At 38.2% G+C, this 24,646-nt stretch overlaps 1 protein-coding gene across 4 annotated transcripts in view; it reads right to left on the bottom strand.

Moving 5' to 3' along the window:
* pard3bb (par-3 family cell polarity regulator beta b) overlaps positions 1-24,646 on the bottom strand; it is a 441,444-nt gene that overhangs the window by 93,909 nt on the left and 322,889 nt on the right. The gene's annotated exons all lie outside the window — the stretch shown is intronic.

Raw genomic sequence — 24,646 nt, 5'->3', positions numbered from 1 at the left:
TTGTTTGTGCATGTATATTCCACATATTGCATGGATTTAGGCTGATGTATATGGGGTTGCTTATTATGAACTTCCAATACAGTGTATGCACACAATGATCACTACGTGAAAATTACTTATTCAATTAATGCAAGTTTTAAAAAGTCCTGCAGGTAACACACAACATTATCACAGGCTTTGGTGCAAACAACAATAGCAATGAACATACAAAAGAATGAATTAACAAATTAACGAATAAATGAATGAACAGATTCCTGTTGGTGTAGCAGTCACGCTCTGAGGTTATTTTGGGGATTTCCGCCTGGATTTGGCCTACCCAAATTCAAAAGCCTCCCATACCCATATGCAGAGGTGTACATACAAAAGTTTGGTATTGTTTTACCGGAAATCTTTTGAAATTACATAAAACGCTGTTGAAAGTGCTAAACATGGTTATATGTGTTATCAGTCCTCAAAACACAAAAATAAAAAGGCACTTTTTATTTTTTTTGTATTCGAAAGTCTATAACTCTGGCCCTGAGTGGCAGCAGAGTTTAAGAAGTTGCAAAATGTGTGGGTTCAATCCCAGGAAACACACATAAATCTCATTCACAGAGCACTTTGGTTCCAGAAAATACCTGTAAAATTGGCAGAACGACTTTTGTGTGAACACAAACACAGTAAATGTTTTGGGATCGCTCCCTAAAAGAGGACCAAGTAACATTACCATAACATTCCCAGAAAACTCAGTGAGGACACGCGTGTCATTGCAACAGTGAAGTTATGGTTCAACTCCTTAAAATAAGGGATTTACATGCAGATCAACATTCACAACAAGAAATGTCACGCACTCATGAGCTTATAATAAACAAAAATGCCCGTGTTTTAAATGCACATTAACATTCACGATGAGAAATGTCTGCAAACTGGAATGAAGCATACTAGAACAGCGTCCCATGAACTCCTTTATAGTCTCATCATAAACAAAAATGATTGCAAGTGGTTTCTGGAGAGAGAAATAATAGATGATAAGCAACCTTCAGACGATACAGAGAAAAAACTACCAAGTGCAGGAATTTAAAGGGATAGTTCGGCCAAAAATTATATTTAACCCATGATTTACTCACCCCGGAGCCATCTGAGATGCATATGTCCATCATTTTTCAGACCAACACATTATTAGTTATTTTAGAAAATGTTTTAGATCGTGCAGTTAATCAAACGTAAAATTATGGGGTCCACGTCCAAAAAATGTGCATCCATCCTTCCCAAAATAAATCCAAACGGCTCCACGATGATAAACAAAGACCTTCTGAGGGTAATACGTACCCTTTTGTTGGAGAAATATCCACATTTAAAATTGTATAAAAAAATAACTAGCTTCCGGTAATGCAACCATCTTAGTCGCGTCCGCATTCAAGATGAGAGCGTACGCAGTTTACGGAGGTTTTTCTGCTGCTACACTGTGCCCCCACCCTCCGCATTTGTCATACATTACTAAGTCAAGTGCGTACTTTACACTAATACTCTCTCTTGTGGCCGGTTGTATAAACATAGCTGTGACGTTAAGACTACGTCTTAAGAATGATTCTGACTAACTAGCAATTAGTTAGGGCTAATCAGTCTTATTATTTGGACTTAAATTAGACCAATCTACCTTTCTATGTAACATACTTAAAACAGTTATGATCAGTCTTGAAGAAAAAAAATCATGACTAACTTTCAAGACTAGTCTTAAAGTTTTATGCAACCGGCCACAGTCTAAGATGGCGGCGTTATCGGAAGCTAGTTATTTTCGTTTATAAATATTTAAATGTGAATATTTCTGCAACAACACGGCACGGATTGCTCTCAGAGGACCTTTATTTGTCATCCTGAGGCAGTTTGGATTTCTTTGGGGAAGGATATATGCACATTTTTTGGGCTTGAAGGAACTGGACTTTGTAACTTTACTGTTTAGCAGCTGGAAGATATAAGACATTTTCTAAAATAACTGAAAATATGTTCATCTGAAAAATGATGGACATATGCATCTCGGACGGCTTCGGGGTAATTAAATCATGGGTTTAATATCATTTTTGGCCGAACTATCCCTTTAAAAACTTCACGTGTCTTCATGGGATCTTTATGTTATGTGTGTAGAATCACATACAGATTCCGGAAAATCATAGGCAGTGTGAATGAACCAAAAATCAAACGATCCCGGACAAATCCCGGGTGCATCTTTTGTGTATTTTACGTAATGTCTGTTTGAAAAGGGCTATATTGATAAAATGTGTACCTTGTAAAGCACTGCAAGTTGCTTTGGATTAAAGTGTCTGTCAAATGTGTAAAATGTAAATGTAATCAAATAATTCAATTCAATTCAATTTTATTTATATAGCGCTTTTCACAATTGGTAATTGTTTCAAAGCAGCTTTACATTAATAGAAGCAGTGAAAAGCACAGAAAATCGACAGATAGCACAACATAATACACGATAGCATAAGCAGCTAAATTTGCTGCGGCTATGAATCAACATTATAAGTGAGCGTATAATGTAACGTATAGAAGAGGGTGCTAAGTTAAGCCCAAGAAGGCTGCCTCCCCGGGTTGAAAAACCCCCTAGGAGAAAAAAATAACTACACCAAACAACTAAATACACACAAAAACAAATGATCACACTGAAATTAATAAAAAAACAATAGAAGCCCAAAGTCCATAAAACTAAAGGTGTAATAAAAAGGGGATTCACACCTGTCTGTGGGGTTTAGCCACCCAGACCACATTCAAATCCACAGTTCTGCCCATAACACCTCCCTCGTTCGTTCCACCTCCACCCTGATATTCAGAGCATAAGCGGGGTGGATGATTCACCGCCCACCAGCGCTTCGATCTTTCCGCTTGTTTTCAAACAGAGTCCAACCAACACACGCGGTTGCCAAGTCACTGACTGCCACTGCCACTAGAAAAAGTTGTTTTCTCAACAAACCGAAAAAAGTGTTAGAATATCTGCATGAGTTTATCCAACAAGTGTCTAAAGGTTTACTGTATCAAATCTGTAATAAGCTGTTAAATGCAGGGCCAATATTTACCTTCTGCCAAACCTGCCAATGGCTAAGTCAGGCGTCATTCCTATTACTTTAGGGATGCACAGAATGTTCGGCAAACAAAACAATTTGGAAGAAAATAGCAAAAAAGAAATGAAAAGGCTTTTTAACCGAACAATAATGTTTTTCATGATCAAATAGCAACCAGGGTAAAGTGAAAGGCGCGCACGCTTTAAACAGTAATTGCAGCAAGCATGTCGGCAGTGCCTAAGAGAGATGCTTTTTTGCTATTTTTGGGCGAATAGTTTAGGATGCCAAACATTCGGTGCAACAGTTTGAGGTGCGGTACATTTTATTTTATACCGATTAATTCTGCACCCTGTATTCAGGTTGTCACACACATACACACACATGTTTCACAGACTTCCACCTGAGAAGTGGTAGACATCAGACAGGTGAGACACCACACACAGTTTTATTTGTGTAATCAGTCCTGACTAATGCAGAGCTTTCTTAACAGTTTCTGTCCACTCAGACATATCACAAAAACACTCACTCAGCACATCTACCTGATCTTACAACATTCCCACGGATACACAAAAGGAAACAGATTGACCAAATGAGTCATGGATGAAAAAACATGTCATGTTTAGTCACTGATATAAAGATTACATTCAAGCTGCTATTTAGTCCGACAAAAACATAAAGGTAATAACTGTAACCAAAACCGTAAGTATGCAAGTGTGTACTACTAAAGAGAACAGATGGGAATCATAAGCAATGTAAAAATTCTAGCTCTGACTTTAATGTTTTTAGTTCCTTACTGTAACCAGTGGTAATTCTTCTATTACTTACAAAAATAACTGCTCCTAAAACACTACTACTTTTCACAGGATTTTAATTCTACAAATTTTTCTTCCTATTTCTTGAATTAAATGCTCCCTCTTTCATCTCCAGTCTCACTATCGTTTCGAAAAATGCAACTTAAATGGGTATGGATGCGGTGAAAAGTGGACGAATCATATGCTGCAACAGCGGTATTACAAAACATAAAGGAACTTTACATAATGAATGTTTTATTAAAACTAAAGCCAAGCAGGACATCATACTGCAAGACATCAAACGGCATCCCTGCTTAGATGCAAACTGCCTTCATGAGCAAGGTCGAAGCCCATCTGTCTCCAATTCTTAAAGCTTTCCTAAAAAAAAATGTATGTGTTAGAAGCTGATGGCCTGCCAACCAACTGCCCGCAGCCAAACCGAGTCTAGCCCTGACAGCATCAGGGGAAAACCCATGCAACGTACGTATCCTCTTATACCACAGAAACAAACGGTTTTGACCTGTGAACACCTCACATGCTGTAATGAAAAATTAAGCAAAACATCTTCTCATTGGATAAAAACACGCTGTCCCATGAATAATTATGAGACACTGATGCATCATCTGTGTACTACTGTATAGTACATCGTCATATCACAAACCTGATTTAGATTTTAAACCTAGAAGATGAAAATAGTGCAAAAAAGCAAAAAAGTCAGGCTCATATTTGACAAGTGAGGCACATGGTTCACATGACTAATGTTGTCTTCTATGATGTGAAACATAACCATATCAGAAAATGTTGTTTAGTATATGACCCTTGTATGCAAATAATCAAAACCAGAAACTCTTACAAACAAAGCAGATTATAAATCGGATTAATTAAAGTAACATTTATCACGAGAAACTCTGAATGCGCATCTTTAATTACATATTGTCATATAAACAACAAGTAATTGCATTGATTTTCAAGCTCACATAATTCAAAAACAGTACTATATTATATTTCACATCGGGCATGACAATATACAACTTTGGTAGAATTTCATGTCGGACATGACAAATGCAATTCTTTCAGTAAACAAGACCCACTCTAGCCAAATAGTTTTGTGATTCATTAAAAAGAACCAACTAAGAAGAGTCATTTGTTTGTGTATGTTTGTTTTCCAGGACAATGCGTGATGTGTCATCTTATTGTCTTTTCATTATTTTGTTGTGCTCAATCACTTTCTCTCTCTCTCTCAATACACATTGCAAACTCACAATTCACACAACATTAACAACAAAGTTATAACCAAACATCATTAAAAACTGCTTCCAGCATATTTAATTATTTATGGAACCGGTTCTGAATAAGAGCCAGCTCTCAGAGCACAGGAGTGCATTATTCTAAATGTAAAGAACCAGATGAGAAAGGACAAGCTATCCCACGGTTTACTGTATGTCCTCTGGCTGCGCATTTGTGCGTGGATGCAGCACTCTCATAACTTAATTACTGTATTTATCTTATTAGACTGCAGCTATTTAATGTTAGTGCTTTGGCACGCGGTTCCCGCACATCTATTCTGCTGCCTCATTAAGATCGAGTCCTGCGAGACCCGAACGCTAAAACTCACATTCACATTAACACGTAACACGCCGTTAATGCATTCTGACACAACATATATCAATACAATGCATGTGAATAATTTATGCCTATGCAAAGTCTGCGCAGAGAAGAATGAAAAACACAAAACATGTCAGAATCTCGCTGTGCTGGACACTTTTGACTAAAGTTGGGCTATTAAAGCAACTCTTTGTCCTGCAGAGATTACAGTACAGTCAACCCTATTCAAACCCTTGTTCAGGTGTCTCTAATGGTTTTTGCTTTTTTTGCACCAGGCAATCAGAATACAGCTTGACATTTACAGAAATCCCTTGCCATCTTGTGTCCAATATGCATCAGAGGGTCCGAGGATGTGCCGACTAGATTCCTGAAGATATGTGTGACCAGAAGTATAGATGCATCAGAGAAAGGCGTGTCTGTCAACACAATCCCTCACTTTAAGCTATCGGGAAGAGCAGACACTATCAAAGAGGAAGCCAATCTGAGCCGAAACCGGCACATGGATAAATAAAGGCAATAATTAGGCTGTCATTGGGGACCCTACCACCAGCTTCAGCTGTTTAGAGACACTTCAAACACAGGCTGTCAGTTAACCAGTCTTAGTACTACAGGGGGAGTGGTCACGGTGTGAGGAATAGACAAATGTTTTAACCATTATTCAGTCATGATGGAAAACGTGGCAAAGAATTGAACTGTCACACATTTAATGAATACAACTAACAAACATGTCACATATGCAAATGAAATGCTTTTTTTAAAGCATAAATCAAAATATTATACCAAAAAATCAGCCAATTCAAGCATTGCTAAATTTGGAATATTAACATTTTATGAAAATAACGTGTAAAATTGCCTAACTGAGAAACAGAGGGCTGTTGATTTTTCTTCAGTGTTAAATTCATCACGCGGCAGTAAACGCGACAGGAGGTGGAAACACGCAGAGAAGCCAAACTGTGCTGATTATTACCAAGAAATACATCACAGCTTTTTGTCTCTGTACCAAACATTCATTTCCTTCATGTCTAATTAAGCTACCTGCTCTTATAGTTAAAGCCTAATGTCTTTCACATTTGCCCGCTAATTCACTCCCTTTTGATTTTGCTCACTTTCTCTCTCTCTCTCTCTTTCTCTCTGAGCGCTGTAGGCAAATCCATATCCTCTCAAGGTAACTTTTCCCTGAGGGGGAAAGACTCAGTTCACAGTTAAATCTTTTCTTCTGAAGAGGTGAGATGAGTGAAAAAGTTTTTTTTTCTCTGACCATCTTTTACACAGATACACACATATTCATCAATGTTCAAAGTTCAAAAAGCACTTCAAAATATAGCACAAACATTACAAGAGAATGGGGTTATGTAAAAAACGATAAAAAAGTTATATTCGTTTTAATATTTAAAGTGACACTTTGTAGTTTTTCAACCTTCATAATATATTTTCAAGACTCTTGTGATGGTACAACGTCTTAAAACAGGTTGAATGACATGTCTACGCTAGCCTGACGGGGTCTGTATCGCTTATACTCGTGCTTTTAAACTTGAGGTTTCGGGTAGTAACCTGAGCACAAAAAGAACTACAAAATTCGACTGTTTTATGGCATACGTCACTTCCTCTACTTCTTCAAATTCGGACGTGAGAGCGCAACTATTTATTTTCCTGATGTTTTTGTCATGGCTGAAGCAGCAACTATGGGTGGGTTGCACCAACAAGGATTATGCCTAAATCTGGTTTAAATTAAAGCTTATTTAATAATTCTGTTGCACCAAACTTTAAACCTGTTTAAAAATAATCAGGCTTTAATTTAAACTGCCATTTTGATCCAAGTTTACATTTTACAGTAAACCTACATTATCTTTAATCCTGTTGCTCCATTACATTAAACTCTGTTTTAAATCTCAGTGAGGGATTAACTTTAAACTTGCATATGAGGAGGTTTAAATATGTTTTTTTACAATTAAATGTCTGGCTAAATGATTAGAAACACATACCACGAGCGTGGTGGCGCTATTCAAAGATGCGCTTAGTATAACGTCTGAACAAAGTGAGTTTGGCGGCTCAAAAAGATTATTAACAGCACCAGTGACAGCTACCGATGCTCGTGTGTGCTTCTCATCTGTCACGCGCGCTCCAGCCAGAAGAAGGACAGTGAATGAACGGACACACGGTCGCGCTTCATGACAAATGCGTCGACACATCTTGTTCATTATATCACAATATCTGAGCGTTGCGATATTTCCTGTCACAATATTTCCTGATCTGTTAATTGTTTTAAAAGATTCAGACCTTTAGATTAGCCTACCGGTGTATGTAGGTGATTTATAATACAAAAGTTACATTACCTTTGCATAAACTGTTTATTTCCTTTTTGAATGACAACGTCAACATTGTTGCTGTTTAATTACACCGGAAAATTCAACACAGGTTGTAATACAGTTTAAAGTTTTAATCTATAATTTGTTAATCTGTGTTTAAATTTAAGTGGTGCAACACAACTCGAATTAAAATTAAACTGAGATCAACAAACCCTAGGTCAGCTCTAAACTCTGCTTAATTTAATCCTTGTTGGTGCAACCCAAATAAAAAACCTAAGGTTTTGTCGGAGGAGACCAAAAAGAGAAAACGGGGGAGTGACAGAATAAAAAGAAGGACGAGGATCAAAATATTGGTCCGGCGTTCCTCGCTGGGGTGAACTAAAAAAGGAGGAGGGGTTCCTGATCGATGCTGAACTGGCCGTCATGCTTTTGGACTAGTAAGTAATGTTATATTGCTTGCATATATATATAAGTCCTGTCTGGCATTTGAAGACTAATAATTTCTTTTCTGAACGTGAATGTTGCTGGAGGCTACTTGGGGGTGTAGAGAGTGACTTCTATCATGCGACTCTGTGGCGTCGTAGTAGTGTCACGGATCTACGACATGGGCGACCCGGGATTGATTCCTCTTGAAGGATTTTTTTTATATTAACTTTAACCAAGGGACCACCGTTACAACTGGCTTGTAAACATGAGCTACGCGATCTTTTGGCATTTGAAAAAAATAAAACCCATGAAATGATATTCATATGACATGCTGGAAGGTACACCTCGGACTTTGTGACCTAAAGAGTTGTCTTCTTTTCCTTTGCGACAGTGCTGCGGTGCTTGTGGCCTCTATGGGCGCTAGACGTGAAAAATACAAAAAAAAATAACTCAGAATTTTTTTATATTTGACCCAACAATGGGTTAAAACAACCCAGCATAGGTTCAATTACAACGCAGAAGGTTGGGTTCATAATTTTTTGACCAAGAGCTGGGTTCAAAATAAGCCAGCATTTTTAAAGTGTATACTTTACTTGCATATTATGCTTAATATGGTATGCTCCATGTGTCCCAGCTTCACTTGAGAATGCTTAATTTGTGATTTTTTTGTTTGGTTCCTATTCAAACCCTATATTTTCTATAAATCCTTAACCTCCTAAGACCTGGGGTCTTATTTAATAAAGTGTGCATACGCACAAAACAGGGCTGGAAACATGCGTTGCTGGTTCACACCCAAATCTTGTTGTGATCTATAAAAACACAAACTTGATGGGAATGGGCTTCTAGGGTGGGATTTGAGGATTTTTCATGATTCAGGTGATCTGTGATTTATAAAGGGAACAATGCTTTGTTTTATAAGTCTTAATATTTTGGCTTTTGTGCGTATGTAGACTTTTAGTAAGGATTTTACGCACAGTTTTATAAATGAGACCCCTGGTGTGTCCACATATGTGGACATCACATTTTTTGTTGTTTGTACTATAATACTTAATTCTGTCTAACTAGAACCTGTTGTACACAAATGTGGACAATAATATTCCTTCATGTTCAAAGAAAAATATTTGGTTGCTATATGTATTGGTTATTCCTAACCCCAAATAGCTGGAAGAAATCTAAAATACAAGCCAAACCAAAGCTCAGGTCTTAGGAGGTTAAGACTTTGAGCTTGTTTAGTTGTGTCTGATGGTTTTTGCACCGCCAATCAGAATACAGCTTGAAATTTACAGCAAGCCATGGCCAATATGTATCAGAGGGTCCGAGGATGTGGCATCTAAGGCTGTCGTAAAGACGTCTTGTATAAGAACACAACCCTATCAAAGAGGGAGCCAAGCAATGTTTCATTTGTGTGTTTTAAAGAAAGTGAGAAAATCTGATATAAAAATAGTTTTGTCAATCATTTTGGCCTGGCAAAAACTTGAAACCTAAATATTTATGTTTGTTTACATCAAAATGATTATATGTTTTCAATTTTCTTAACCTTAAAACAAAGTTTATTTTTAGGTTAAAATGCGGTTTTGAAACCCTGATTTTCACTGTGTACTCAGACTTTTACCCCACTGTGTTTTACAAAAATATCAACAGCACACACATACAAACACAATGAGATTGCGCGCGCACACACACATACACACACAGCTTCAATGTGCCGATAAAAAGGACCCACAGGGCCCGACTGTGTGTGATCTGAATATGATGGTATGTGGGGTGAGAGGCAGTTCACATCCATCCAAGACAGAGAGACAAAGGCGGCAAGAGAAACTTGAAAAAGCTCAAAATGCTTCAGGGTAAAACTCTACAGGCCACTTTCCCAGACACTGATTAAACCCAGTACTACAGTGAAAAGGATAATCACTGCTGGAAATGTTTCAGCTCAGGAAACGTCTGTTAACAGGGTAAGGGTATGTGTTTTAAGTAAGGGCTTACTGTTATAGGAATAGTTCATTCAAAAAAAATTCTGTTATCATTTACATTATTACAGCTGTTATGATGTTCTTATTTCTATGAACACATAGAAAGTTTGAACAACGTTTACACTTTTCATATGTGGACACAAAGAAAAAAATAAACACACCATATGCTCTATTCTCCATCATATAAATCTTCTTAAAGGGACACTCCAGTTTTTTGAAAATATGCTCTTTTTCCAGATCCCCTAGAATTAAACGTATGATTTTTACTGTTTTGGAATCCATTCAGCTGATATTCAATAGTGATATTATGCAGCAGCCGAAAATAGTCTCCTGTTATTGAAAGTAACCAAGGGGACTATTTTCGGGCAATGCGTAATATCAATACACCTGCTGCAGTCATGTTACAGCAGCAAAGTCCTTGATTATTACGCCAGAATGAGAATATAGTTCCTAGCCATATCTGCCTAGAAAATCAAAACTTTTAATTTTCTATTGGTCTTAGTACACGATGTAACAACAGAAGAGTCAAGTTTTAAATGGGATAAAATATCAAACTCTTTGGTTATTTTTTAGCGCAATGCTAATGGTCTAATCAGATTCAATAGATTATGCTAAGCTATGCTAAAAGTGCTAGTGCCAGACCCGGAGATCAGCTGAATGGATTCCAAAAGGATAAAAATCAAATGTTTAACTCTAGGGGAGTGTCCCTTTAAGTCACGCATTGGCCCTTCTGTATGCTCTAAAATCTTGGTATTCGGTTGGTATATGGAAAATAACAATTGTCACTGAAATTTTTCTTTTAAGGGTCGTTTCAACTAAAAATTAGTATATACTATTTTATTAGATTATAATCAGGGCCAGACGGAATTGGCTGACTTTTTTGCTTTTTCTGCGGAAATTCTTTGGAAAAATCTGCGGAATTCTGCAGAATGATTTTAAATCATAAGAATTTAAGCTGTAAATATGACAAAATTTCATCTAAAATAAATACTTTTTTAAGGCGTACAATGAAAATGAATACACCACATCAATGAGTCATCTAAATTAAACTGGACCAACATGAACCAGATAATGTGCATGTCAAGATAGAATTATATTTTGTATAAAATGACATATATTATTGTTTATAGTGTTATATATTATAGCAGGATATAGCATTCGTCTTGTAAACGGATTTGAAATGATAATGTGCTAAGCGCTGACTGTCGCGTCACATAGACGACAGAGTCAATTGAGATCTCCTTACATCCGTGGTAAGTTTCATTTTTATCTAAATTATTAAGTGGTTTGTGCTCTCTATAATTAAAAATGGTCACAGTTTAAGTGTGCTTGTCAATGATGGCTACTGCTCACAAATAGGCATGGGCTGGTTACCGGTTTCAGTATACCGAGGTTTTAAACAGTCAAGGTTTCAAAACCACTAAAACATTCTGTAATACCGTCTCCAAGGTATGAGCTGTATTTATACAAAATTTATTAAATCATGTGATTGATTTGATGTTTATATTTAATATACATTACGAAAATATTATATCTTTTTTGAAAGCATATTATAATTTAAAGGCATTAAAGGCATTTAAAAATAACAAATTGTAGTGTTGCAATTGCAATACCGGAACACTGTGAAACCGCGGTATTTTTGCTAAATGCACAAGCAATGACGCGCATTAAATCCACAGAAATCTGCGGGCGCGGATTCCATTTGGGCATGATTATAATCTATCTATTAGCATACCTGTCAACCCACCAGTTTATGGCAGTGGGAGACGCCTTTTTTTTGAATGGTTTTCTATGGGCAGTGCCGAACGCCTCACGTTTTTGACGCCTGCCGTGCCACGTGTTTTTGCAGGAGCGCTCTGAACAGCTGAAGTTGAAGAAAGTCAACTCTGGCTCTTCATACTCTATTCTTCATGCTATATTTGAATAACATTCCCATTCTTTATGGCTTCTTTTCTTCAGCTTTCATGTAAAGCTGCTTTGAAGCAATGCAACATTGTAAAAAAGTGCTACATCTGACTTGATTAACTTAATAATACAGTAAACAACAGAATATCAGTTTTGGGTAAACTTTTCCTTTAATAGCGAGATTGTTTCGATTTCTGGTGAACAGAAACTGTTTTTCAAGCCACCTGCAGACCAGAGCAAAGCCATCTCCACTTTAATTATCTCTCCCTACCGCCTTTCCATATTCATTACGCTCTATTCCAATGAGACACAAATATGCAAGAAAACACTTTCATAAACAGACACGTGCACACACACATGCAACTCATAAGCAAAGAAAACAAGTCTGAAGACACTACGAAACTGATGAGACAGTCTTCACAGAAGAATCATGTTTTTAAGGTCGAACGCAAATTGGCGAAGTGAAAATTTCTATTTATTTCTCTTCCTCTTTTGTTTTCCTGTCCGTTTTTGGCAGCGGAGTCATATTACAGCAGGATTCACAAACCAAATAAGATTAGCTCCGGCTGAGGTGATGTCACCATCCTGACCTTTCCGACTGTCTGCCATTCCCAACAGGGCACCGCTGAAATAATGAGACTTGGTTACCATAGCAGCTTAATGGGTGCCAGTTGTAGAAACTGAATGAGCCAATCAGAACAGAGCTGTGCTAAGTACCATCTAGCTGGCCTGAAAAATATACACTCTAGCCAATGAACATTCCTGACACGTCAAGCTGTTAATGCCCGAAAAGTGGGTGTTAGGCTATTAAGAAAATGGTCTTTAACAAAGGAAGGCTTGGGGGAAAACGCAAAAAAACCTTATCCATAGCAATACAATGCATAAATGATAAGGAATCATTGAATGAGGCCAAGCGTTCTGATTGGCAGACGTGTTTCTGAAGGAGTCTGGGTTGTTCAAACGGCCAATTAGCAGCTGATTCTGATGAATTCATTAGCATGTTCTCAGGTAATTAGAGGAAGCGGCTGAGTGAATACTAAATATTCAACAGGAGAGCACAGAAACAGCGACACACAGCTCGCCGTCTTCCTCTGTAGTCTCATTAGCATAAACACACACATACACAAAACTATTTCATACACAGAATTAAACATTTACACCTCCAAAATAACTCCTCTTTTAAAAGAGGAAACTAAAAGATTGGGGAACAGAAAATAAATTCCACATTTTATAAAAAACTGCATGTGGAAATGATTTTGAAAATGATTAAAATAGCCAATAGCCTTTACATTGCATCATGTGCTGGTACACTTTAAACAAAATTTAAAAGGATAGTTCCCCAACAAAAATAATCATCGTTACTAACTGTCAAGTTATTCCAAATTTGATACATTTCTTAGTTTTGCTAAACACAAATCAGATAATTTAAAGAATGTTTGTAACCAAGCAGTTATGGGGCACCACTGACTTCCGTAGTAGGAAAAAATTATACTATGGAAGTGAATGGTGTCCCGGATTTAGGGTGTGTTTCCCAAACAACGACGCAACTCACTGCTGAACCAACATAGTACGATGCATAGTTGAAGAAACGAACTACCTTGTCATGACCCAAAAGCATAGTAACTTTGTCGCACATTCGTCGTTTGAACCATTTTGGTTTAACAACATAGTTGATGATGTCATGTGGGAGGTGAAGTACTAATTAATCTGTGCAAATCGATTTAATGTCAGATTACTGCTGTAAATAACATATTGCATCGGAAGACTGATTTTGTTATCGTGATTTAGTTATCTGTTGTTTATTTTAAAGATATTTAATTTACGCTCAAGTTCCCTCTTACGTCACTCCTCCCAGGGATTCCTCAGGGTCTTAAAGCTTGTAGTTCTCCGCACATGCGCAGTTTCAAATGCAGCGCTTTAATTCTGTTTACAAACCTTAAGACGTGAAATAAAATGTTAATATATTTAGAATGATGGATATACATTGTGCTATGTGTTTTTTGCTTATTTTGTTCAAAAGCATGATCAACGTAAGTCTACATATGATAATAACAAGGAACGATGCTTCTAACGACAGCCACTGACCTGTCGTTCAAACCACACAAGTTTGCGATGCAGCTTGCGAATGTTTGTTTGAACTATGGTTTCGGGAAACACCAAATCGTTTAACTTTGTCAGTAACGACGAAACTTACGACAGTAGTTGGCTAACAACACTTTCGGGAAACGCACCGGTTGGGTTTTTTGTCGGTATCTAGCAGTGAGATTGCAAATTGCAACCAACCTCAATTTCGAAACATAAAGAGAATCTACGGTAGCTGCCACAGGATAAACATGTAGTCGTCTGAGACAACGTAGGGTCGAAACGCGCTCTGTAAAATAGTTTGTCCGTTTAGGGCTGCTGTAGAAATAGCACCGACTTCCATGTAAGGGGACCCTAAAACAGCTCATTCTAAGGTAATAAAAACAATACAGTCCAAACTCCAAAAATAAAGAGACATCTATGTGCAAATGATGAGGAAAACTACTGGATTTTACCCAAAAAAAAACCTAAAAACCATGTATTATATACAGGCAGAATTCAAGAGGCAAAGGTAACTGGTGAGAAAAGTAAAATCTCCACAGGCAGACTGGCCCTAGAGTTTGATGTTAGAGGAAGCCAACCGTGTCTGACAGAAAGAAAGAATATATATATAGTATATATAGATCTATATAACTTGTCTCTTTCAGTACCCTACATAAAACAGGCCCAGAAAAAAGCTTCTGATGTCCACGCTCTGCAGACCAGCAAAATAACAGTGTTTAAAACTAAGGGGAGCAGGGCAGGTTTCGGGTTAATGGCACCCCTGGTACAGGGTTCGAGTGCACGGCTGGTGGGGGTTGACAGGGCAGTGGGATGAGAAGTGGGAACCGAGACTGCCAGCCCATCTGTTCAGCCGATACATAGACGAATAACCAGAAACAACAGTGTGACATTTCTGCAACAGTCACTGTCACCATGCAAGAATCATCATCATCAGGGAGCAGAGGCACTGTGAGACATGAGAAAATTTAGTTTTAAAACCAAAACTTTTGTTGATAGTAGTTTACAAAAGTTTATTAGCCATTAAAAGACTCCAAATGGTGTACACTTTAAGTCAAATTCCCTGACTTTCACTGACTACAAAGCTTAATTTTCATGACCTATGTCCGGAATGCCGTGAGTCTGGATAATGTACACTGTAAGTTTATAAAAATGTACAAAAAATGTGTGAAATGACTAAACAGTGCCAATAAACAGCTGTTTAAAATTGTACTCAGCAGAGGCTTGGACCCAGAAATGGTATTTCTTACGTCATAAGTTAACAAGCGGATTACATTTTGATAAATGGAAAGTAAAATTTAAAGCAAAAAAACAAAAGTCCATGATATTCCATGACTGGGACAAAAAATATAAAATTCCCTGACTTTAAATGTCTGGAAAAGACTTTTAACCTCTTGAAAAGCACCCCACACTGGCCCAAACCATGAACCTACTTTCACTAAAAGGGTTGTTTTTACTAAATCATTTAGAGTATATGCATTGGTATGATTAGAAAGAATACACTTTGGGCTTCATTTTCAAAATTATTTTAAGTTAAAAATTAAAAAAGTTAGAGAGGCTGAAGTACATTGTAATTTTTTTTTTGCATAACATCTTTTTTAATACTAAAAATCTTAATGATAAATATGTGTGTGAAACCTAGAGATGCAATGATGCCAAAGCCACAAGTCTAAAGAAGTAATGTTTCACGTTTGAGGTCAATAGGGTTTTTGTAAGACTAGTGCCTTTTCTAAGTGCCAGTCAGCCCCCAAATAAAAAGTATTTTGTTTACATGTATACACATTCATGTTAGCATATAAAATGCAGTTTCCACACCAGGAAATAAAGCGTCACACAAAGATCGTTGGATTCGTTATCTAATTGGCTACACGTTCTGTCTATCAATACTTTACATGAAGTCATTGGAGGAATGAGAAAGTCAAATGACGTCACGATATTTGACAGCACTGTTTGGGTATATTCCTACCTACTTTTTAAAACAAAGTTTGAACGCGGGTTTGAACGCGAGTGTAATCTCATATACAAGTTTTACAACGTAAATAGTCCTCAGATTGTATATTATATTCTATTACAAGACGTTCATGTGAAATCTGATGTAAACAATGGACAATATATCTATATTTCACGAAATATACGCATTTGTGGACAAAAATGGTCATTGGATGTATTCTATTAGAGGGTTTTCGTGAGTTATTCACACATCTGAAACAGACTGGATTTGACTCGCGATCGTTATATCAACACAAAGGTAAGAAGTCCCGTTTATATTTTGCATATTGTCATCTGGACATCTGTCACAAAATACTACATTTATGATGCTAAAGCATCTGTATCTCAAAACAGATACCATACACTGATGCTAAACCCGTAGACCTATTAAACAATGTATAGTAATGTTTATATTATTAATGTTTGTAGACAGGAGGGTATATAGATGTTGTTAGCAGCGTTAAAAAAAACTGACGTCATCCCGCCTCCGAGCTAGTGCACGTCGAGAGGTTAAAATCCCATGATATACCAGAAATGTCATTACCTGTGGGATCCCTGGCTGAAATTATAAAAACTTTACATTGGTTAAATTGCTGGCATTCATTTTTCAGATTGCCAAGAGATATCGAATTTATTGTTGTGCAATATTTCTTAACTAGGGGTCGGGGGCCACATAAGGGGTCCTCAGCAAACTTCCAAAGGAGCTTTAAGGGGGTCGCACACCAGGCACGAAGCGCTGTGTCGCGTGTAGGACTACTCGCAGGTATCGCACACCGGATGTGCACATTAAATAGCGCAAGCTTAGTCAAACAATGTGCAGCCTATGTTAATCGTTAACGATTTGGGACAAATATGATGTTATTTAAGGTTTAACTATGTGAGTGGCGCTCTGTGGCACGGCAGGGATTTGAGCAGCGTCCATAGTCACAGCGGACAGCTGCCACCAGACGGTGTGCGACCCCCTTTATAATGACTTAAAATTATTTAAAATATGACAAAACAAACATTTAAAATAAGCTAAAACAGTTTCCTAGTGTTTGGTTATTGTTTTTAATGATTACACATCTGTGTAGTTATGCAAAGCTCTAAGATATATTATTGAGTAGAAATTGTAAGTTAAGGGGCATTTCAATTTTGTTGTGGGTAATAGGCAAGGGATAGAAGTAAAAGATTGAGATCCACTGGACATCTTAAAAAAGGGGAAAGAATGAAAGAGATCAGATGATAAAAGAGATCAGATAATGAGTGCATGAAAGAGAAAGAAGACAGCAGGTTTAGATGAGGGCCAGGTGGACACAGCTCATTCAGAGGAAATAAATGCTATAGGAAGTTCCACACATGTGCACGTCAATAGAGAATAAAGGGGAAGAAATCTCAGTGATGAGATTCATCTCAGTGCCTCACACACATAGCCGTGGGGTATCCGTGTGTGTGAGTGGCACAGGGGGCCCAGAAGGGAACTTACAGATGCCAGGGGCCACAAAAGACCCCATTCTGCTCTCTTCATACCCCACCATTTATCAATATCAATAGCTCTTAAATTAAATCTCAATCAGTTACTCAAAATAAAAAATCAGTGCAAAATATACAAAATAAACCTGGCACAAATCAGAACGTCTGTTAACCTTTTCTTAGGCTTTTGAATGGCATATTCAGTGATTTCCAGTAATTTTACACTTCAATAGCAGATATTCATGCCTGTTTTTGACAGTAATGTGGGCCACTTGTGTTCACACAGCCAAAAAGACCCCTAGGGCACAGTAGCAAGAAAGAAAACAACGACAACAAAGAGACTGGAGGGTCTGGGACTTGACCTGGATTACACACACACAGCGTGCCACCATTCATTAATTCCTGTAGTTTTTGATTGTTAGTACAGCATGGCGTCTTAATCAGTCACCGTTCAACATTCTCCTGACACTTCAATCAGAATGAAACAGTTTTTTTTTATGCAACAAAACAAACCACATATGGCTTATCCAAAATGTGTGTATTTGTGATACATTTCCACAAAACCAAATTCTGTTTATTTTATTTACATTCATGTATTGGTCATTTTGTTACTTTATTATTAGATTATGAAGTACAGTCTTAAAAATTGAAAATGTTAAGAACCAGTTTAGCACCTTTTCTAAGGCTGTAGTTTTTTATAAGTAGACATATGGCAAAAACAACAGAGACATTTTGTTTATGGAAATGACACAGAGCAGATTCAAACCCATGTTGACCGTTAGGACACACACTAAAAAATGCTGGGATATTTTCAACCCAACTTTGTGTCAAAAAGGGACAAACCCAACCTGTTGAGTTCAGTTAACTCAGAGAATGTTCATATTTCATCCAAACATGGGTTAAAACAGCCCAGCATTTTGAATTGAAACAACCTAGCATAGGTTAAATTACAACCCAATAAGTCGGGTTCATCCCTTTTTGACCCATTGCTGGGTAGAAAATAACCCAGCTTAAAGTGCACTCAAGTTCAAATACACTTATGCTGGGTACACAACACAAGATTTCCCCCCTTCCTACAATCTTGATTGTTCTACAGATTATTTTATCAGATTTTCCCTTGGTGTGAAGTGTGTTAAGAGTGTCCGAACCTGATCGGAAGAACATCTGAGCCGCCCCGATCATGAATCATAAACATGTTTAATATTTACGACCAGAAATCCTAATGTCTGGAGGGAACCCTGAGGACAAATGCGTGCACGCTCTTGAGATTATCACGTGAAATGAAACAATATCCAATCAGAAAGCGAGATGATTGAAGACGGAAGCAGTCATGGCGCAGCACAAACTGAAGTTGATGCAACTTCTACACACTCCCGCTGTCTCCACGACTTCACCCAAATACTTTTTTTCCCTTGAATTTTCTGTGAAAACCATTCCAAACACTATCACTGAAATTTCTTCCTGTATATCGTCCGCCATGCTTATTCTAAAGTCTCGCGAGATTTTACGAGATTTCCTGTGTTCACAGTCGAGACTCTGGTTGAAAATCTGTTGGTGTGTGGTGCGCTGTCTTTGACACATCACGGCACACCACATACTATAGGACCAAAAACGGTTAAATCTAGGATTTTTATACTCATGTTTGTGGTTTATCACATGAAAATGTAAAAAAAAACTTTTGGTGTGCACCCAGCATAACATTCATGCATTTGGCAGACACTTTTATCTAAAGTAACTTGCAGTGCATTCAAGCTATACATTTTCATCAGTACGTCAATATGTGTGTTTCCCAGAATTCGAACCACCAACCTTTTGTACTGCTTGAGCTACAAGAACACAAACAGACCTTATTCAACACAAGCAGGACTCATTTCTGTGTAAAAAATCTTTTGGTAAACCATTCATACGCAAGACCTCCAACTTTATTAATTGCAATAGCTTGCAGAATGAGGGTCTTACTAAGAATATATCCAAATTTGTCTAGACCATGTGTGCTAACTGCTAACCAATCTATTTTTAAAAGCATTCTTCTACTCAGCGTTTTCTTCACAAGTCTGACTCAATGGCATGGACTGCTTTATTGCCACATACCTAGAGGATAAAACAGAAATATTGATGTTAATTTCCTGTGTTGATCTGAGGCGGGACAGGTAAGTGCACTCAGATCAAAGGCTGGGGCCGCAAATCTTAAAACAAATAGCCTTCAGCACCGAGGTCCGGAAGCAAGCGCTCAAATCCGGATCTGATCCATGGCCCACTAAACTCTCCACTACACCAGAAGAAAGAGAGAAAGATCAACTCCACCCATAGATTGATTTCTGAGAACATTGCTATAGACACAATTAGAAACACATGAAAGGTCTATATGCTGACCACTCACTCTCATTCTTAAAAAAGTGCTTAACCTTTTGTGGGAAAGATCTTGGGTGAGATTTGCTTTGAGCATCTGGGGTGAGTAATGGTGGAGGATGCCAATCAATACCTCTTTGCCTGATGATTGCCATTCAGGGTGTAATTGCATGGGGTCTATTTTCCTCCAAAGGAACATAACTGCCCCTTTCATCTATTCACTTTTTAGTAGACTCTACCATTTTGGCCTTTGTCTAACCTCTAATGGCTCAGAGACCAAGACAGGTGCTTGAAAGTTATGGATTATTACTGACGGACATATTAAACTAAGCACATGCATGTGACCTTCTACTTTAAATAAGACCTTATGGAGCGTACGGACTTGAAGTCTGAATACAGCAGTCGTGAACGTCAAGGACCGTTGGCTAAAACCCCAAAGGCTGGTTTGTTTTCCTGAGGTGTGAACGTGGCCATGTGGTGACATGCCTGATACATCTGCACCAGCTGTCTCCACCACGACTGTCTGTACTTTTGAAGCCAAACCTCCCACCGCTATAGCACCAGCCATATCGCGTGAATACATTATCGGCTTTCGGCACGTCGATGAGCTACAGCTTCATCGCACCTCTCAACCAAGAATCCCGCTAATTATGTACAGAGACTCTACGGTGTCGGTCCTGAATGTTGTTGAGGACAACTGCACATTAAAATGGATGTCAGGGGCTGGCAATGTTCATGCACTTTAACAAGGCGATGTTGTTGACCAGATCTTGAGCCATAGAGTTGATTGAAGACAATCTGCTCACGGTATAGAAGATGCACAGAGGGAGAACAGAAGGGAGGTGAGGGAAACACTTGTCTGAATCTGTACAGGGGGTGGATGAAGCAGAAGGAAGGAGGGATGGATGAACACTGGAACAGACTGCTGAGCAGAACGTCTACCCCCTGCTCAGAGCTTTGGCTTCTGCTCTTGGTCACCATAAAACCTCTTTCGCCCAACCAAACTTCTAGAACTTTCCTTTATCTTCTCCTCACAGATTTCTTCATTTGGGACAACAAGACTCAGACATTTGTTCCTGAAAAGAGCAGACTTTGTCCACTACAGTATGTACTTCCACCTTCTGCCCAAAACAGAAGTAACTAAGACGGCTTGAGGGGTTCCTCTACAACAATTAAATACACTTGAAAGTAATAATGTAACTGCAGATATCTTTATAAGGTACTATCATCTTTCAAACCATTACATTTGTCTCCAGTAACCTATACTTAAAAATGATACCATGAATATAAAAATGTCGGTCATGCATATAGATAGACAGAGACAGACACACAAAAATACAGACAGACAAGTAGTTAGACGATAGATTCATAGATAGATGGATTGATAGACGGAGAGACAGATAAGATAGACAGAGAGACAGACAAACATAGACAGACAGACAGAGAGACAGACAAATAGATGGAAGAATGGGTGGATGGACACACGTATAAATAGACAGACAGACAGACGGACAAACAATAGAAAGATGGATTGTTAGATGGAAAGACAGATAAGATGGATGGATGGATGGATGGATGGATGGATGAATGGATAAATAGATAGATAAGATGAATGGATGGATAGATAGACACACAAAGAGATAGATGGATAGACAAATAAGACAGATAGATAGACAGATAACATGCATGGGCAGAATGGCGAATGGAAGGACAGACAGACGGACAGACGGGCAGATGAGCAGACAGACAGGCAGACAAATAGATAGACGATAGAAAAATAGATAGATGAATGGATGGATAGATAAGATGGACAGACACACAAAGAGATGGACAGACACACGAAGAGATAGACAGATAGATAGACAGATAACATGCATGGGCGGAAGGACGAATGGAAGAACAGACGTACAAGACAGACAGACAGACGGACAGATAGACAGACGATAGAAAGATGGATTGTAAGATTGAAAAACAGATAAGATAAATGAACGGATGGATGGATTGATAGACACACAAAGAGATAGACAGATGGATAGACAGATAGATAGACAGATAACATGCATGGGCAGAATGGCGAATGGAAGGACAGACGGACGGACAGACAGACGGGCAGATGAGCAGACAGACGGGCAGACAGACAGATAGACGGACAAATAGATAGACAATAGAAAAATAGATAGATGCATTGTTAGATGGAAGAACAGACAAGATGGATGGATGGAGAGATAAGATGGATGGACAGACACACAAAGAGACAGACAGATGGATAGACAGATAGATAGACAGATAACATGCATGGGCAGAATGGCGAATGGAAGGACAGACGGACGGACAGACAGACGGGCAGATGAGCAGACAGACGGGCAGACAGACAGATAGACGGACAGACAAATAGATAGACAATAGAAAAATAGATAGATGCATTGTTAGATGGAAGAACCGACAAGATGGATGGATGGAGAGATAAGATGGATGGACAGACACACAAAGAGACAGACAGATGAATAGACAGATAGATAGACAGATAACATGCATGGGCGAAAGAACGAAGGGAAGGACAGACGGACGGACAGACAGGCAGATGAGCAGACAGACAAACAGACAGACGGACAAATAGATAGATGATAGAAAGATAGATAGATTGATTGTTAGACGGAAAAACAGATACTATGGGTGGATGGATGGATGGATGGATGGATAAATAAGATGAATGGATAGACACACACACAAAAAGATAGACAAATGGATAGACAGATAAGACAGATAGATAGACAGATAACATGCATGGGCGGAAGGACGAATGGAAGGACAGACAGATGGACGGACGGACGAGCAGATAAGCAGACAGACAAACAGACAGACAGACAGACAGACAAATTGATAGAAGATAGAAAGATATATTAGATGGATTGTTAGATGGAGATACAGATAAGATGGATGGATAAATAAGATGGATGGATGGACAGACACACGAAGATATAGACAGATGGAAAGACAGAGAGATAAACAGATAACATGCATGGGCGGAAGGACGAATGGAAGGATAGATGGACAAAGACAGTCAGACAAACAGAAAGACAGACAGACGAACAGATGGACAGATAGACGATAGAAAGATAGATAGATGGAAAAACAGATAAGATGTATGGATGGATGGACAGATAACATGCATGGGTGGAAGGATGAATGGAAAAACGGAATGGCAGATGAGCGGGCAGATGAGCAGACAGACAGACAGACAGACAGATAGACAGACAGCGGGAAAATAATTATAATAATAAAATAATTGTAATCAGAACTTTTCTTAATACTCCACATGTATTTGTTTGAAGATATTGTCTATGAAGCACCACAAGAGCCTTAACTAATTGCACCACAGGGATAAATAAAGCTCTAAACTAAAAAACTAAACTAGAACATTACTAGTGCTACTGAAATATGCATATCAAATCTTTTTCAGTTTATTTGTCAACAGTATTTGACATTGTGACAATGCAAGGCTTCCAAAGCTCTTCTACAGACTCGTGCACATACATGGTCAGGGCTGTTGCCCCAATTTATAGTGTAGGTGAAGGTAAACCTGTGAGGTCTAATCATACACATGGCCCAACAGTAATCTGTCGTGTTCATTAGCACTTGCCGTGTACATCGCATTATCCACAGAGCACCATAATGGCACAAATTACACCATCATCCTCAGCTATAATCACCCCACTTTCCACAGCCATTAAAACAAGCAAAGAAAAACCCAGAGCCTTCAGAGACTGAAAACACAGACCAAAAAGGCAACAAAACACAAAATGTGCTTTTGCTACAGCTATGAAATATCTACAACCATTCTTACATTGCCCTTAATGGCAATCTGCTTCGTAAATCACAAATAGTGTAGTACAGAAATTAAAATAATATTATGAAATTAGATTAGACGTTTGGGATTGTCTCGCAAGACCTTGTTGCTCTCCAACTTTTTGATTTAGGAACTCTATGAAGCAGAAGTCATATGATGTGAGGTTACCAATAAAGCTTCATTGCTTTATTGTGAAATGGCCAAACCTAACAAATCTGCAATACAGACCAACTAATCATTGTTCACCTGTAACCACTGACCTCTGCATACGCAAAACCATCTGCATTCATATATGAATTCATATATCTTGGTCACATCATGGGATCATATGCTCAGTACAAGAAATACAGTAAATGGAAAACCATCAGATGTCTCTACAGCTAGACTAATCTCTCATTTAAACTAACCAAAAATGCTAAATCTGCACCATCCTTGCTGCAAGCGTAGACGCTCCCATAGACAACTGACCTTATACTGACATAACATGATAGGAAATAACAGGTTCTTGAGAGAGATTATGATTTCTTAAGGGATATGGGAACATTTATTCTCACAGAGCTTTCAATTTCCTGACAATAAGGAATGAGATGTTGTTGACAAGATGGATGTCAGACACATGCTCATTAAAAAAAGGCCCGCAATTACAGTGAGGTGGAGCTCTGAGTGACGATGTGAAGAAATGTCAGAAAAGAAAGCATGCACGTACAGACATTTCAGAAGAACTTTTCAAGCTCGTGATGTCTGCCGGGTTAAGATTGATCCTGTACTAACAAGAAAACTATTTTCTGCCAAAGCAGGGTTGACATTTACTGGAATAATAGGACATGGCGAGGGCGGTTGGAGCTTTGGAAATGTCTGTACAGTGTAAACATTACAGAAACTAAAA

Source organism: Misgurnus anguillicaudatus, chromosome 17 (genome assembly GCF_027580225.2).
Source record: "Misgurnus anguillicaudatus chromosome 17, ASM2758022v2, whole genome shotgun sequence".
NCBI classification, from domain to species: Eukaryota; Metazoa; Chordata; class Actinopteri; order Cypriniformes; family Cobitidae; genus Misgurnus; species Misgurnus anguillicaudatus.
The sequence above is the reverse complement of the archived record's forward strand: the minus strand, read 5'-3'. Positions and strand labels throughout refer to the sequence as shown.